Genomic DNA, 10,610 nt, shown 5'->3' on the forward strand with positions numbered 1-10,610 from the left:
TTATTTCATCAAGGTCCAGGGTGACGTTTTAAAGTTCGCTAATCAAAAAAAAAAAATTATTCATGACCAATAACAAATATTTCCTTAGGCCACCCAAAATTAATTCTACGTTTAAGGTCACTTGAAAATACCAAACCTACGAAGGAGAGCGATAAAACAAAACAAGCAAACTTTTCAAACAGATAATTTTATTCATTTACATTAATATATACAGGCTACGTTTTAAATAGTGATCTGTCCTGATAATCCCATTGGATATCTGATTTTCTAAACTTTCGAGTTTCTATAGATTACAGTATTTTACTATAATCAAACTGGAAAAAATCTAATTGAAATTTTTTGTTGTTTTTTGTCAAAACCAAATTTCTACAAAACCTATGCGCACGAGATACGTTAAACGTAGAACTAACTTTAGACAGTCTTTGTCTCCATGACCGAGCCTCTGATCAGTAACAACAACAATAAAATATACAAAAAATATTTATATACAAAAATTACAAATATACAAAAAAGTATCGGCAGAACACGACACCAGACGGTTCTTAGGCTCTAATCCTCCTGTCTACGCCCATCACCATGCTACCCTGAATCATCGTCCATTGTATCCACCGTGTCTACCGTGTCCACCAGTTCACCACTTCACCTGATCCAGGTAATCAACTACAGGAAACTCTTCCGGTCATCCACCATAGGCCGTCAGTCACCAACACCCCTCGGGCCAATACACAGAGCCTCGTCCATGCATAGAATGTGACTAACCCCGGGACCTTTAATTATAATGCTTACATAAGTACAATGTATTAATGACCCTAACCGGTCTCCGTATAATACATTTAAAAAGAGTGAACTCTCGACACTTAGATATATGTTTACACACCGTAGCGAACGGCACAGGTAGTTAAACTACACTATATACTACATATCTAAACAAAACATGACACTATTAGACTATAACGCACAAATATTGCGATATATACGTGGCATACACGTGGCACTGTTAAACATACAAGCTAAGGTAACATTCACGTGGAAACTCTTGTCCGCTATTTATAGTAATATAAAGTGGCACTTATAAGCTTTAAGAGTTACAAAATGAAAATGAAATAAATAAAAGCAAACTTACCCCGTCTGGAGATTTAGTTACCAGGCAATTACAAAACTTAATACACGTGGTCAGATTCGTGTGGGGAAATCGTGCGCTCTGTCCAGAACTGCAAAATTCAAACCTTATAAGGCCCTAACAATGCGGGTAGAATGACCCAGGTTGAGTCTATTATGCTGACCTATGCCAAACTGAAAATATGAGGCTCAATATGGGATAAAAATAAAAAGTCTGTCAAAACACGGGGGTTCAGTACGGGATAAATCCACTACATATAAAAACAACTTACACTACAGCAATTTCTAGGATTTGATTGTGACAGTCTTATGCAAAGGAAATCAATAAGCTTTTTAAAGAGTGTGTCATTTAAGATCGTCTTTCCTTGAATTATCTGAGAAACATCTGGACGGTTGCACTTGATACTTTTTCAATCTATAAAATAAACAAAATCTGTTTTGTATTTATATTTGAAAATAATTACATTTTTTAACTTTTCCAACCAAATGGCAATCCCTTGATCTTATAGAGATTGCTCCTGCTGCAGCTAATCAATAGAACTAATGCAACGTATTTTTTTCAACGCAATGGTGTCTGAAAGGTTAGTGTTCGAACAGGTTATGCCTGTTTCCTAAACCTGTTATGGATATCAATGAAATCTGTTTAAATAAAAATAATATTATTTGTACACGGAGCATTACTTTCTTTTGCTTAGACATATAAAATAACTAATAGAAAAAAAAAATCAACAATGAATTTTTTTATTAAAAAGGATAAAATATCCACAAAGTGTTATCTCACAAAAGTGCGCAACAAAACACAAATAGTAAAACATTTATAAATTTCTTTAATTTTATATCAAATCTGGCGATGATTGGGCACGGCTGTTTAAGGGTAATGGGCCGCCATACATGACAAAGGGCATGCCCCAAATTTCAAAATTCAACACATCAAGTAACATCATACATGTAGTTAACATAATTCAACAAATTCAAACAAAGTTCAAAGTTCATTCAAAGTTCACTCAAAGTTCAAAGTTCACAGGTTTAATACCTTGACTCTGGGAGGTGCAGAAGTCAAGAATTTACGATTGACCCTTGGGAGGTGCAGGGGTCGATGTCCACATAATAATACATGCACTAGTCTGAAATGACCAGCGCCGCTCATTCACGCCAATCAGGTGTTAAGTGCACACGTGTAGCATACAACAGCCGTACCGGATGACAGGTCCTTACAGGGTTTCTGAAAAATGAAACAGAGAACAACCAGCAGATACCTTTTCAAAAGGGAGGGATGGGTGGGTTATTTGCAGCACGTGCTTATTAAAGATAAAAATATAATATAAACTTAACCAACCTATCTTCTCAGCAACAGGAAGTGAAAGAAAGATTATTGGGCTTGAGCTTTAATTTATATATTCAATGGGGAGATAACTCTAGTAATAAAGTGCGTGACAAAGGGGAGATAATGGTGTCGGCCTTTTCTTCGATAACACCATCCAATACATAAAGAATTGGATGTAAATATTATCTCAGAAAAGTGCGCAACAAAACACAAATAGTAAAACATTTATAAATTTCTTTAAATTTTATTTCAAATCTGGCGATGATTGGGCACGGCTGTTTAAGGGTAATGGGCCGCCATACATGACAAAGGGCATGCCCCAAATTTCAAAATTCAACACATCAAGTAACATCATACATGTAGTTAACATAATTCAACAAATTCAAACAAAGTTCAAAGTTCATTCAAAGTTCACTCAAAGTTCAAAGTTCACAGGTTTAACACCTTGACTCTGGGAGGTGCAGAAGTCAAGAATTTACGATTGACCCTTGGGAGGTGCAGGGGTCGATGTCCACATAATAATACATGCACTAGTCTGAAATGACCAGCGCCGCTCATTCACGCCATAAGTTCCCAAACTCGAAAGCAGCTATGGAGCTTTAGAGATTGGGAACTCCGCCACCATATGGGTGGGGGTATGAGCGGATTTAACTTACAACCGTGCCCTAGGGCAAGCTTGCTAAGCCGGATAACAAGCATGCCCTTTTGTTAAGATAGCCTCAAGACCCCCTGAAGAGTATTTAGGAAAACAGCATTAGCCAATTTTGACAAGTGTACTCCATCACAGAAGAACAAGGAGTCACGCTTTATATCAGGATGGCGGATAATTGCGCCGTCATACAGCAAGGCTAACCTGGATGCACAAGAATTAAGGCGCTTACGTTGTGATTCCATAGCACGAGAGTTTTGAGAATAACGCCATTGTATGCGTGGAAGGATGCAAGACCAAATGACCTTAGAATGTGGGAAGTTGGTTTGAATAAATTGAAAAAGTCATTTCCCCCACAGTGTATTAAAATGACATTAGGTGCAGGACCCACCTTTGCAAGGGTTTTAAGCTTCTGCTCTACTTGAGACAATTTCAGGCCACTGTACCCCTGCCACCATAATGAAATATTTAGCCTTTTCAGGTTCAGGTGAAGACCTCCAGGTCTTAAAAATGCTTCTAATTGAGCATGCTTCAGTATTGAGGAACCCACTAACCACACTTTTTGTTTGTCTACAATAGATAAGCAAAGCCTATGCGTTAGAATTTTGGTATGCGAATGTATGACTTGTAACACGAAGATTTCCATCTTCCACATTTCTGAATTGTTTCCGCAGAAAAACCTTGCAATGCCAATTCAGTGCTAGCTCCAATCCGAAAAGAATGAGATTTGTATCTTGTGTTCTCCGGTAACTTAAGACGAACTATTGTTTTTGAGAGTACTGCCGTAAACTGGTATCTTGTGAGCGGGGTCTTATCAAAGTGACAGAAAAGAGGCCCTGCAGTCAACGGGCGAACACTTAAATATTTCTCAACAAGCTTGAATGGACACCCAACTCCCTAAGATTTACCAATTTGCAAAATGGTACCTTTTCCTACCTGGTCAGTCTTGGAATGTTTGAGATTAATTAACAATAGCTGTTTATCAGGGTCTAGAGTTAGATTTTCCATACCAAGTACAATATTGTTCGGAATTTTACAGTGAACAGTCAATTCACCGACACGAAATAAACCATGAAATGCCAGTGAAAATGCTGCCGAGAAAAGACTTGTTTCATAAGAATTAGTGCATGTAGTGGGTAAAACCAAAATTATTTTTTCAAGCAAGTCTTTAGTTATAGGCAGTCTTGTATCAGATTTGTGATTTAACCTTTTCATGCCCTGCAAAAGCTTTGAAACTAAAAATTGAGAAGTTGGGTCCCCTATTCCTTGTAACTTGCAGTGGTAAGAAATTGCAGACAAATACGAACGCACCGTTGAATAAGCAAGGCCAGATGTTGATAGATGCAATAAGTACTGAACCACCGAATATAGTGTTGGAGGCCAATATACAAGTGCGAACTGATGACAAAATTTTTGATACGACAGTAAACCGACTTTTTGAACCCTGTGTGTGTTATCGGATATTGCAGCTTCTAGCAGCCGATCAAGTTCAAACTTGAAATAAGGTTGTGAAATGACTGGGGGGTGGGTTCGGGGTCCCTCCTTGCGTTTGGTGCGGCCTGGCGAAACCTGGTCCACTGTTTACGAGAAATGGCATCAGCAATATTATTAGATTTAGTTGAAATATATTCAGCACGAAATAAAATGTTGTGTCGCATGCATTTTAAGACAAATGCTCTAACTAATACCATGACAAGCTCAGATTTAGAGGTTAGTTTGTTCAAAACTGCAACCAATGCCTGATTGTCTATGTGAAATGTAATTTTTTTGTTGGCTAATTTGTTGCCCCAAATGATAACAGATAAAACCACAGGGATAAACTCTAATAGGGTCATGTCGTGATGCCCATCGATATATTTCCATTTTTTGGGCCAACTAAAGAAACACCACTCCCCATTCAAATACGCCCCACATCCTAGTTGAGCAGACCCTGAGCTATCGGTGAACAAATTGAGATTTTGATCTGAATACCATTCTTCTTCTAAGAAATAAACCACACCGTTAAAATCCTCCAAAAACCTACACCACATAAAAATATCCTCCCGCATAGATTGAGTAACTCTTAGGTAATGATGTGGTTGCGTGACACCGATGGTGGCGTCATACAGGCGCCGAACAAATGCACGGCCTGGCCGAATTGCCCTTGTAAAGAAATTAAGTTTTCCCAGCACTGACTGCAACTGCTTAAGTGTGACTTTTTTGAGTGGAGACAATTGTTTTAAAAGATTTTGGAGTTCAACACATTTTGGATAAGGTACTCTAACCAGCATTTCAATAGTGTCGATTTCCAAACCTAAAAATGTTAAGCAAGTGGTAGGACCTACAGTTTTATCCTCAGCTAAAGGTACCCCTAGATCATGACAAATACTATGAAATGCAGACATGGTGTCCCTACAAACAGAAGCATTGTGACCCGCAAATATAAAATCGTCCAAATAGTGGTCTATTGTGTCTACATGAGATTTTTTTATTGCCAACCAGTTTAAAAATGTTGCAAATTCTTCAAAGACCTTACATGACACAGAGCACCCCATTGGTAAACACTTATCAATGTAGTACATATCATCAAACATAAAACCAAGTAGGTCAAAATCCCCTGGACATATTGGCAAAAGTCTAAAAGCTGATTTTATATCGCATTTTGCTATAAATGCCCCCTGACCAATTTTAGCAATCATCTGTATAACCGAGTCAAAAGATGTATATTTAACTGAGCTTTCCTCTGGGTCAATGAAAAAATTTACGCTATTGAATTTAGGAACTGAGAGGTGTGTTATTAATCTCCAACGAGATTTGTTTTCCTTTGGCACCACTCCGATAGGAGATATGCGGAGGTTTGAAATTGGTAGATCCCGAAATGGCCCCCCCAACCCGTCCTAATTCTACTTCCTTCATTATTTTTTCTCGAAGCTCGTTGTTATGTTCATACGCAGATATCAAATTTTTTGATTGAATATGAATTCTTGGCCCCGTGTAATATAATTGAAATCTTGGGAAAACCCTAAAAAGCAAAGGATATACACATAACACAACATATTTGAATGGTGTGTCTATTAGACCCTGGCGGTTCATGCTGGGCCCGCCATTTGTAAAGTGTTATAACACAATAATCAAATTGTTCGTTAATAATCTGTAGTGTATGTCGATTAATTTATCAAGGTCCAGGATGACATTTTAAAGTAAGCTACTCATAAAAAATATTCACGACCAATAACAAATATTTCCTTAGACCGCCAAAAATTAATTCTACGTTTAAAGTCACTTCAAAATACCAAATAAACTAGGGAGTACGATAAAACAAAACAAGCAAACTTTTCAAACATATACTTTTATTCATTTACATTAATACATACAGGCTACTTTTTAAATAGTGATCTGTCCTGATAATCCCATTGGATATCTGATTTTCTAAACTTTCGAGTTTCTACAGATTACAGTCTTTTAGTATAATGAAACTGGAACAAATCTACTTGAATTGTTTTGTTGTTTTTTGTCAAAACCAAATTTCTACAAAACCTACGCGCACGAGATACGTTAAACGTAAAATTAACTTCAGACAGTCTTATGCAAAGGAAATCAATAAGCTTTCTAAAGAGTGTGTCATTTAACATCGTCTTTCCTTGAATTATCTGAGAAACATCTGGACGGTTGCACTTGATACTTTTTCAATCTATAAAATAAGCAAAATTTGTTTTGTATTTATATTTAAAGATAATTACATTTTTTTTTAACTTTTCCAACCAAATGGCAATCCCTTGATCTTATAGAGATTGCTCCTGCTGCAGCTAACCAATAGAATTAATGCGACGTATTTTTTTCAACACAATGGTCTCTGAAAGATTAGTGTTCGAACAGATTATGCCTGTTTCCCAAACCTGTTATGGATATCAATGAAATCTGTTTAAGTAAAAATAATATTATTTGTACACGGAACATTACTTTCTTTTGCTTAGACATATAAAATAACTAATAGAAAAAAAGAAAATCGGCAATGAATTTTTTTTATTAAAAAGGATAAAATATCCCATAAGTGTTACTGTAAATTCCTTATATTACGCGAGTACTTAATTCCGCGATCCCGCTGTTTTGTATCAAATAGCGAGAATATAAAATCGCGAACGCGGAACTTTTATCCATATTTCTCATAGTTCTCAACTCTCAAAAAATAATGGCGAGATTTTAAAATTCGCGAAGGGTGCTCCTCGCGATTTTACGCGGATAACAATTTCTCGCGTTTAATTAGGAATCTACAGTATTCGTCGAGAAAAATACGTTTAGTAATATGTATTTGATATACGAATGAATACCCCCCCCCCCCCCCCCAATGTTGTGAACTGCAATGCTTTCACTATGTAATATTATATAATCATTAGCTGAGAGTGCTTTACGTGTTATCAACTTGAAACATCTGATCTGTCAATGTAATTAACCCAGTGTGGTGTATCTTGTACAATGTAGTTTATGTTGTATCATTATTTAACACAAAGATGAAACTTTAGAATAACTTCCTACAATTAGTTAATGACTTAGTAGTCACCTGTCCTTTTGGTCGTGTTACTTGTGATGTTGAGACAACCACTAACTGAGTCACAGTATTGACTATAAGAACAGTGACACTTTTCGTCACAGAAACGACCGAAGTAATTATCTGGACACGTGGCGCTACAGTTGTAACCATATGTTCCTGCCGGGCACTCTTAGGAAAGAAAAAAAAATCGATATTCTTACACAATGTATTCTCTAGCTTCGTGAAATTCTGAAGATGGTTCATCGCATTATAATCTTTAAAAGTTTAGCTAAAAGTAAACACATTTATGATTCGATTCACATAAAATATTTGTCATGATTATAAAGCTGTAAACATTTAATTCTCTTCTGACCTGAACAATGACCATTTTCAATGTAGTAATTTGAGCAGCATTGACGACCGTTACCAAAATATATTTATAAAAAAACAGTTTAAGGTATGCAAACATACATATTGTGGCTTTCTACATGATACATGAAAAAAAAAAAAACATAGTTAGTGGTAAACAAGATATTTGTTTGAGAATTTCAATCGTTCTATTTAAATATATTTACTTGTGTTACCAATATCTCCGAATTTATTATAGATAGAAGATGCAATTAGGTGAAACCGCATTGGATCGTAAGGATTTTATGTATATGGTGCAAATTACATATAGCGTATCCTGTCGTAAACTTACATGTTTTCATTAATCTGTTCCAAAATAATACTGTTGAATCATTTAAAAGCATAGGGTTCAATTTTCGTGGATTGTGAAAATGTTACAGGCTCGTGGGGATGTAATTTCGTGTTTTATCGTACACCCACAAAAAGAAATATGACTTGATAATCATAATTTAGTAAATCGTGGAGGATGTAAATTCGTGAATGAAAGGTACCCACGAATTCCACGAAAATTGAGCCACTACGAAATATAATTATTCCACAGTATATTGATATATCAAATAATTCTATTTTCATCCTTTCATTGAAACGGAAAATATAGCACATTCTACGAATCTCTCTCTCTCTCTCTCTCTCTCTCTCTCTCTCTCTCTCTCTCTGATTTACTAAAGGTAATCGTATCATACATACAACTTTAATTTTTCAATATTGATTTCTAAAATATTGATATAAAATTATCAATATTATATTATTATCCCATCGTTTTTTTTGCAGCATACTAAGCTATAAATTTTTGTATTTTACTGTTATAGTAAGGTTTCTTACCCTAAAACTTTTAGTTTTACATTAATATTGTATAGAAACGGAGAAGTTTTGTGTAGTTAACTCAGACCGTACACACATGAAAGTAATTTGTAAAGGCTATGAATTTTAAAAGCCATCATGAAAAAAGATCGTTAAGAATGTTACATGTTAGATGATCATAGTATAATGATAAGTAACCGAACAAAACAAGATGGGCTGCATTTCTAAAGTAAGTCTATTCCTATTTGTTAGTTGTTTAAGCATCGATTGCAGTTCCGAAGTACGCTGATCGTCTAAAGCATAAAAGGTATATACTTAACACGTTCTGCCTTGTTAAGGACGTTGGATCCTGCGATCTAAAGTCCCTAAGTTTTTTTCTAAAGTATTTTTTTAAACATCTACACATATATCTAAACCAAAATTCAAAACAAAATTTTGGGGTCTATATGCTTCTTTCGGTGCTACGGTGTATTTAATATGATCTTTTTGCACTGAAAGTGCAAATTGCACATCAATTGCTTTTTCCTCTATAATTTTGTTTATCGAAATGAACCATGGTATTAAATACAAATTTACATTATTTAGAATTAATAAAATTAAAATTATCATGATGATAAAGTTTGCAATTACTTCTCCTTATGAATATTTTGACCTTATTGCACTGAAAAAAAATACTATTTTTATTCATAAACGATTCAAAATGCAATTAAATAATTAAAAAGTCTCAAACTTTTTCTCAAATTCTGACAGACTTGTCAAAAGAAACTTAAATATTCAGAAAATGAAACCAAACGTATGTGTCTATAATGTAAATTTTGAGATATGGCATGAAATAAGCTAATTTTAGGGGAAAATTGGATTTGATTTTTCTTTACTTATATGATATATCACTTATACATGCCAATATATGTCGATAGAAATATTGACATATTGTTGAAATATGTTTTTTGAAACAACATTAAGATATCCCAATGCATAAACTATCTGAAAATTTGGTCTGCAAGGAAAATAAGAAAGCCAAAATGACGGTACTCTAAAACAACTGAGTTAAGAAAAATGTTCATTTTCTTCTTACAACCTTCCGCCACAAAATATAGTCCCTTACTACACTCTCTAAATATGGAATTTTTCCTTCACTATTTTATTCAATATAGTTTATTTGGCTTTGTAAAAAAGGAATTTACAAGTAGAATTCATATATAACACAGAATTTCTAGACTAGAGGTGACACAAAATGGCTACCCAAAATCAGAGGATCGAACCTCTTTAAGGAAAGATAAAAGGAGATAAAACTTAACAGATATAAAGTAAGAAAATGATTTGGGCGTACCCAAAATTAGAATAATTTCTCCACAAACCTTTGGCATTCTGAAGACCTTGCATAGTCTGCTAACAATTGTAACACAAATAACATCAACATTATACAATTTGAACACGCATCTCTCACATACATCTCAGGTATATGCATACAAAATAAACATTATTTACCAGCTATATAACGTTGAATGTTAGCGTTTTGTAACATGTGCATCTTAGAACTATTTCCTTAATATAAATATTATAAATATATTAAACGATCATAAAAGTAATAGCTATCTAAAAGTGGTTTTTCTATAGGATTAATGCAGAATTAAACGAGATAAACTGCAAAGGCTATACACATAACACGAAATATTTGAATAATGTGTCTAACAGAGTCAGTCTGTTCATGCTGGGCCAGCCATTTGTAAAGTGTTATCACACCATAACTAAAGTGTCCGTTAATTATCTGTAGTGTATATCGATTATTTCATCAAAGTCCA

The 10,610-nt window shown here is 34.9% G+C and overlaps 1 long non-coding RNA gene and 1 pseudogene across 1 annotated transcript; both read right to left on the reverse strand.

Annotated features, from left to right (window-relative positions):
• Positions 1–571: 571 nt before the first annotated feature.
• On the reverse strand, positions 572–1,477 carry LOC128186816 (uncharacterized). Its single transcript, XR_008243980.1, has 2 exons — positions 1,124–1,477; positions 572–767 (listed from the first exon to the last, which is right to left on the reverse strand). It is a non-coding gene; the product is annotated as an uncharacterized LOC128186816 (long non-coding RNA).
• A 1,645-nt stretch (positions 1,478–3,122) lies between these two features.
• Positions 3,123–3,747, reverse strand: LOC128190511 (uncharacterized; annotated as a pseudogene).
• Positions 3,748–10,610: the final 6,863 nt, after the last annotated feature.

Source organism: Crassostrea angulata, chromosome 6, assembly GCF_025612915.1.
Source record: "Crassostrea angulata isolate pt1a10 chromosome 6, ASM2561291v2, whole genome shotgun sequence".
Lineage (NCBI taxonomy): Eukaryota > Metazoa > Mollusca > Bivalvia > Ostreida > Ostreidae > Magallana > Magallana angulata.